This window comes from Lepisosteus oculatus, chromosome 8 (assembly GCF_040954835.1).
Source record: "Lepisosteus oculatus isolate fLepOcu1 chromosome 8, fLepOcu1.hap2, whole genome shotgun sequence".
Classification (NCBI taxonomy): Eukaryota; Metazoa; Chordata; class Actinopteri; order Semionotiformes; family Lepisosteidae; genus Lepisosteus; species Lepisosteus oculatus.
The window spans coordinates 17,606,730-17,615,120 of NC_090703.1; positions in this window are offsets into that span (position 1 = coordinate 17,606,730).

Consider the following 8,391-nt stretch of genomic DNA (forward strand, 5'->3'; position numbering starts at 1 on the left):
TACAACAATTGATAAACTTACCGATAGTGCAAAAGTATGTTGTGGGAAATTCTTCAGCAGAGAAGCCTTGTGCAGATTCAGCCTTTATTGAGCTCAATACACATAGAATGCATCGCACTAGGTCTGCCTTCAGAACAGACAGCTAAAAAAGGGATTCACAACTTTTTGTGTTTGCTTAAGCTTGCAGATATGTGATAAAGAAAGAGAACAAAGTACATTTATAAGCCAATTTTCTTGCAAAGCAGTTTTAACATCATTTTCACTACAATTCCCCTATTGTCCAGTGGAATTTTTACAGCTGTGCCTTGAATTTTCAATACATTTCAGAAATACATTATTAAAAAATAAGTAAAGTTTAATAAGGAATAGTTCTTTAAACTAACCAATTAATATTATAATAATATAAGGGTCTACATTTTTCTATATAAATATATTATTAAACAAGATATAGTTAAAACATCAAAACAGTATTTAACATTGGTTTTGACAACAGAAACAGTTGCTCTTTATACTGTATAATAATCAAAAAGTGTTCTTTGAACTGTGTGACGCAGGTGTAGTAAATGGAGTCCCATTGTTTAAGGTTCATGGAACCTGCAGGTGTAGTGTAGTCTGCTAGTGGGTTTCTACAGAAAACCCTCTTAGTCTGCACATTTTCTGAATACAGACCAGCATGACGCAGGAAAAGCAATCCAGCTAAATGAATTCACAATCAATCTTTTTGTTTTTTAAACATAAATGCTTTCTTTGTGATTGCTCAAACACTTAAATGCAAACATGGAAACAAAGTCCTTTTTTTCTTGTGTGGTTACACATTGTGTGAAAAAGAGAAGAATTATGAGTATTAATGAATAAAGAGTATTAGGTAGTATTATTAATAATAATAGGAAACAGTTTGGAGGAGCTGTTAGAACTCTGGAGCTGTTTCATTCCAGTTGTTCCTGTCTTCCAGGCTTTTTAAATGAGTACTTCAAATAACCACACAAAACTGCACTGCACAACTGATTTTTCATTAGATTCAAATATGACTAATTTAACTTCTTCAGGATTATGGCAAATAATGCAATATAATGCAGCCTGATTAAAATTTCTGCTCAAATTTCAATGATCTAGAAATAATATTGAGTTTATCTGACATTATTATTATTAATCAATTTAACTGACATTTTTATCCTTTTCCTTTTTTTTCCTAAACATATTTTCATATTCTTTTATACAGTTTGGTTTACTGGGTCAGTCTGGGTTAGGCACCTTGCTCAAGGGTACAGCAGTAATATCTGGGATGTTCAACCACAACACGCTAGGCAGTCAAGATGCCTAACAACTATACAACACTGCCACTCGTTAAAGCACAGGCTGCCAAGGGCTGGAAGTTAACCAGCAAGAAACCGGAGTTAGACACCAGCAGACCTGTACGTGGTGTTAACAAGTTCTGTCTAGTGGCATGACGTCTCTGCAGCTAAAAAGTAATAAACAGTTGAATAAAAATGTATAGCGTGTCAGTACAATGGAATTCTCAATTTACTTGACCACAAGGGGGACCTCTTGTAACACCAAATTCCTGGGTGACAGAGTAACCTCAGGTAGGTGGAATTAGGCAACACTTAATGCCTAAACTAATTACTAATTATCTACTGTTCTGGGCTTGTTTTATTTATTTTTTCATTGAATTATGATCTTTGTGATTCATCATGCTGATAGTTCTATTGCACAATACCCACTTGAATCACATTCCAGTGCCAATGACAGCTGTGGTTACAGAAATGAAACAAGTTTACACACACTTGAAGTCTGACAGCCTCATCCCACTTGCATAGCACATAATAGGCTAAAGCCTTTCCAGATATAATTCTGTAGCATGAAATTGAGAACTGGAACATACCAATGTGCAGAGAACCAAACCTTAAATGTCATGAACTATTAACATTAAGAGCTAAGCCATCTGGAATTCTGGAGTGAGTGCTCCTCCTCTTCCTGCTTAAGGCATGCTAGGGGGGCGTCACCCTAAGGTTACCAGGGTAACAGTCCTATCAACAGTTGCCCTCATCTCCCCATTTCCAGTTCCAGGATCAACCACTCCAGCCACAGGGTGTCTCTCTGCCATATGTCCAATGGGACAGTGACAGTTACACTGCCAGCCTCCTGCTTCATGACCATCCTTGCTGGTCATCCCTACCAACCAGCAGTGTCAGATGGTCTTCTTATATGTTCACCATTACACGACCTCACCAGGGAGGCAACACTCCCAGGCTCCTGCTCAGTTTCCTTTGCCTCTCTCTCAGGAATCTTTGTGCCTCCACTTGCAGGGCCGTCATGTAGGGTATGTAGGGTTCACTCCTAGTGGAGCAGATCAATCTAGTTTTGGGTGCACAAGTGCTTCTAAATCCTGATAAGGTGACAACTTCTGACAATCTCTCCAACACTGTACACAGGCCCTCCTGCTAGCTAGCATGGGGCACAGCCTCTTCTTTTGCCTGTGACAGAGCACCCTGTTTGTCAACAAGACAAAAAGGATTGCTCTCACGTCTTAGTACTTAGTACACGTCTAAATGACCCCAGGTGAAGTGTTTCCTTGTAAACTACTGAATCTTCCTTCCAGTGTCTGACAGGTAATCGGAGTGCCAACTTGGCAGAGGATCCCACTTACCACCACTTGAAATGTCAGGTCTAAAGGAGTGTGAAGCTCTCTTCAGAATATGAGTCCTGCCAGGGCGCAATAGGAGGATTTCGCCATCCAAGAAACAAGGCTTGGCTTAAAAGAAAGGAAACTCCCAAAACGGCAGTCTTCAAATGCAAACAGAACTGGGTTTATTGCCTTCAAAGACTGATAACAAAAAAAAACTCAAGTTACTATCTCTCTACTGAGCTCTCCCAATCCCTTTTATAGCTCCTCCTTCCCAAGGGTCTTGCTCGTCTCTTTTAACAGAGGTGGACAATGTTAAAACAAATGAAGTACTTAATACAAATCCAGAATAAGACCCCTGCTCAACTGTTTGGTATGGAAGATGAGTTCTTCTGGTGACACACAGTAAGGGTGTGATTGAACTGGTTTACTAACTCATCACTCTGCATGCAGGGGTGTAAACTAGGTCTTTTTCATTCCTAACCACTGGTACAGCTTGTTTAAGACCTGTGACTCTGCAACAGAGCACCTTGATCTTTCCCCAATACATGATATGGCACTGAACCAGGCTGGTATGTGCAATCCTCATCCGGTTCTGAGAAAGTTTTCTGGAAGGCCCACTGAAGCTTTTTTAACTGCTGCTGCCTCGAGCTAAAGCCCGTAAGGGCTCTCTTACTGGCTGAAGGGCATTCTTGCCTCCCCTTTTCTGCCCCCCTCATGGCCATCATGGTGTAATCTCTCTCCCCAGAATGACTACTGCTTTGACAATCCCCATTCTCCTTTGCTCATAGTTATGATGCAAATGCTTCTCCACTCATTACTATAGGCCTACTGGAGTGGGGAAGGAGGTTGGCACCCCCATCCAGTCCTAACACTGGTTGCCCTAATCTCACCTCCAGATCAGACAAATACTTACAGTTCTGGGATCAACCATCAGCCCAGGGTTTCTGCCAAATATATTTCACACTTTTGGATCTTTGGTGATTTGAAAAAGTTCCAGTCCGGAACCGGATTTGATTAGGGATTGATATTTTGTTTAAAATTGTAAATGATGATCCATCATTCCAGAGAAGATACAATTAGGCAATTAATAAAAGCGTGAAAACAATGAAATGGCATACGACATTACTCAGGGAATAAAACATTTTCAGGAACTGGCAAAGCAGCAGACCCTTTGGTCCCTAATCATCCATGTGTATTGGAGATCCATGTAAGTGTAAAACCAGCCTGACAATTATTTCTCAAAACAATACAAAATTGCACACAGGAAGATTCAGAACTTCATTAGTTATAAAAGAGATCATTCCCATCTGTAGGCTTTATAGATATATTTTAGTTTGCATTTGGAAAAAAATGAGGGAAATATTATTATTTTGATCAATTTAGTAAATTGGAGCATTCAAAGTACTTCAATTAAAAAAAAAGGTTGGAAAAAGAAGTCCAGAAGCCACCCATATGTCATTTTTCTTATATAGAAGCTAGTTTGCATTTTTCCAGTCTTTCTGCTTTTATAAGTGAGAGCAGACTTCAAGCACCACAGTGCGCCTCAGAGCAAAATGTAATTAAAACTCGCCCTGAGGTTTCTTGAGTATAGAAGTAACTTATCACATCTTTGTGTTCTTCCATTGTCTGAGCCTCAAAGGAAAACCCTTTTCATTCTCATTAAACTGTGCTAAAGACACTCATTATGTTCAAAGATAAACATTTTATTTGTAACTCTAGACACAAGTAAATTATTGATTGGATCTGATTCAAACACAGACAGTCCCTCTTGATTTATTAAAGAGATAGAATGGATGTACTTTAACAACACCCTAAGATATATGAAAGGTTACAAGACTTTTTAGCTTGAATGCAAATATGGTAAAAGATGGAGTTTAAGGAAAGTAGAAACTTCCTCTTAATCCTTTTTCACTGCTAACTGTCTTAAGGAGTGCTCGTGATTTCTATACAGTATATGTCTATACAGTATATAGTGTACACCTATTAAAATTGTCAGATGAACAATTGATGAAGAATAGACATATCCTTCATCAGTATGAGAGCTGTGCATTGAAATGCTTGCTTAATAGTTTAGGATGAAATATACAGTACAGCAATGACTGGTTTCTTGTGATAGGTCTGTTCTTCACATAGCAGATGAAGACAAGACAAAAAGCAACATACTTTTTACATACATACTGTAGATGAACTCACTCCTTTTGTGTTATATATCAATAGTGTCAGCGATTATAGTGTCTGCAATAAATAAAAAAAAATTAATTAACTCATCAATAATGTTGATGAATTAAATGCCAGACATTGTACCTGGATAAATAAAATAATTATATCCATACATTTTTTAAATAGCATTTATTTAAAAAAATACTGGTCATACCATTCTGAGTAATCTTGCATAATTTATATTTCCCATTAACAGCATAATTGCTATACAAAAACATTGCTGAGTCACTACAAAACAAGCTATCCTGTATTGTATACTGACAAAAACCTCATAGTATAAGTTGTTTTTAAAATGAAGCTATAGAAAATTGATCTTAGAGTTGATCTTTTAGCACAGTCATTAAATATCTGACAATGTTATAATGTTAGAGGGTAGGAAAAGGGATGATAATGTTCAGTGCATTAAGTTCCTTTATTGTTTAGGGACAACAGCCTACAACAGATGTTTCAATGATATTTTTTCCTAGACACCAAACCTAAGAGCTGTCTTCTTGCTTTGTCTATTTTTGTGTTATTTAAGTTGCTTGGGTGGCCTACATTGTTAAGTACTTTTTAATATATGACTCAACAGCTCTGTTAACAGTAGCATCATGCTTTGTAGTTAACTTGACAAAGTAGGCTTTGACTATTACAGTATATAGTTCACTGTGTGAACAAATTAGTTAATATATAAGAATATATTTAGTTTATTTAGTTTTAATTTTTGTTCTTCTCATTTGTTATTATTGCTAAATATAATTAATATAAATTAGCCCTTGGCACTTCCATGGTCATTCAACTTTTAATTATTCACTTTAGGTAATGGGGTTCCAACCTAGTGCTATACATTCTGTAGGTGTGTTCAGGCAGTAGCAAAAGAATATGCTAATTCAATACTAAAGCAAATCACTTGTTCAATTTGTTTGATCAGAATGAACACACAAAGACTCTAACTGTCCCATTCTAGAGGTGAAGAACCCTACACTAGGTTTCTCTTATTCTCTTGTGTGTCTCGTGCTTAATGACCCAAATTAGTTCTTGGTTATGTAGGTTAAATAAACACTCAAATAATTTTAAACACTTTGTTCACTTAGTCTTTACATTTGGGAATGCTCAACCTAAGTGTAGTTGCCAAGGTAAGTTTAATACATTTTTCATACTTTGTGCCATCCAATTACACTACATGAAAAAATAAAAACGGTTCTGAATTTTGCTGTATCATTTAATATCATACTATCATACATACTATCATTATAGTACTTTTTTACTTTCAGAGAGACTCGTAATATCAAATCATTTATCTTTGATATAATCTGACACCAAGTTTAAAAAAAACAAACCTGATCAGAATTAGTAATATGAATTGGAATACATGCTTAAAGTTGCTCATATGGTCAGTAGCATCCATATAGGATGGGAAAGATGCTATGAAAACAAAAATGAAAGAAAAATGTATTTCGCTTCAGAAAAGTTTCAGATCTAATTCAAAACTGAAAAATACATGTCCAGATTAAGTTGACATCAGTATTCTAAATAACAAATTCACCTTTCACATCAAAGGCAGTTGATTCTGTGAGCTCTGGATGACTAGCACTGGGAAGGACTGCCTACTTGTAATGGGGTCTAGGTTTAAGTGGAGTTGGCAGAATAGAGGATCCTGTGAGATCCAAAAATAACTGTAAATAGATCTCGACCATTCTTGCTCTACAGGTTTTTCCACATGAGTGGATGATCGTCACTGTGGGTTCTGGAAAGGTGAACCTGCTGGGAGCATGAGCAATCTTTGGTGTTGCTATGTTTAATTTCCCCTCCTTTTCAGGCTGTCTGGTGGTGCAGAACATAAGCTCAAGTGATGGAGCTGAATGAACTTGTCCATTCAGAAAGGCGAGCTGCAAAGCTGATCAATAATTCAATGTTTGTAACAGACGGTGCACTGCGGCTGGCACTTGTAGGGTTACGGATGAAAAAACACTTTTTTCATAATGGATAGGTGGGCACTCTGCTATTTAACTTGTCCACACTTAACATCATAGAATTATTTTTGCTATACTATTACAAGAGGTGTTCTTGAATGCCTTCAAAGAAATTAATTTTAAGGCTTTACAAAAGGTTTTTTTTTTTTGCTTAGGAATGACACTCATTTGTGATTTATCATAGACTAAAGGAGTATCATAGACTAAGAATACATACTTGACCAAATGTGTAGTATACAATTTCTTTACTATGATTATTTTTCTAGTTAAAAATGATTAGACTAGGATTTGATATTTTCCATCATTCATAGTCCACCCTTAAAATTGTTTACTGTTGTTTATCACTTTCAAGGTAATATAGTGCATAGAAAAATGTGATATGGCAGAGCATGAAAACTATGGATAAACGCGAGACAATTGCTAGAAATTTACCAAAGCAAAAAACATTGTATGAGGGTGGTAATAACATTGGAAACTGCAAAAATACTGTGCTATCATTCTTCTCCTGTAGAGTACTCATACAGATGACCTCCTTTCACAGTTGAAACAAAATGGAGACACAGTGGCTCTCACTGTAGTTTGGTACTTAAATACTTATCGCAACCACTGAAGGCAAATGTGGAGAGAAATGTGTTGGAGGTCAGCCAGAGTGCACACAGGACAGTTCAGTTCTTTATTGTATTGCCAGGAGACTTCATCCCTTTGTATAGCCCTCACTAGTACATTACAGGCACTGTTAGGTTCTGGCCTTCAGCACACAGTAGATGTGTTTAACACTTGCATTCTGCAAATGTCTAGTATTCTGTAACAGAACAGTATGCTTACACTATTGCAAAACAGCACGTGGTGTTTGTGCATGGAGCAGAACCCAATACTTTGCTTATTGTTAGCAGTTTTGTAAGTATTATGAGGCTTTTACCAGTGTTTCTCAGAACGGTAAATGCTGTGAGATTTATTGCTGTTCTCCTTGGGCTCTTTATTGACCTTTGTTTTGAAAGGACTTCTAAAATGTTACCTACTGTATAGTAGGTTAAAATTCAACAGAGTTATTCCCAGCTTTGTCCTTTAGCTTTCTACATTGTCTTGAAATATAAGTATGTATATATAAATAGTAAAACAATTAAACTAACTCTTTATTACATCAAATGTTACAGATCTATAATAGAAATGAACATACATTTTATTTGGAAGTTTCTAAATTTCTCGTGTGTTTTAGAAAAGAATGAGAATGTTGCCAAAGTGGAAGGCCCATAAAGTGACCGATCGGTGAGCATTGGTTAATGAGTGACAGAGCTCAATATGTTGCTCAGAGATGGAAGCTTTTCATTCTCTCCTGGCATACAGAGGTCATGTGTCACCCTCATTGAGTGCATTGGATCTTCCCAGTTCCATTACTTTACTTGAAGCCTCAACACATTATATTACACCTTGATAAAATTTCCATTAAGCCCATCCGCATAAAAGACAGTAGCAATGATAATGTCACAATTCTTTTTCGGTTAATGGCATTTAGTGGTTTAGGATGAGTGCTTTAAACGGAATTACAAATGCAGTCTTTTGTGATCTTTTTTTCACCTCACCAAATTGTATTAT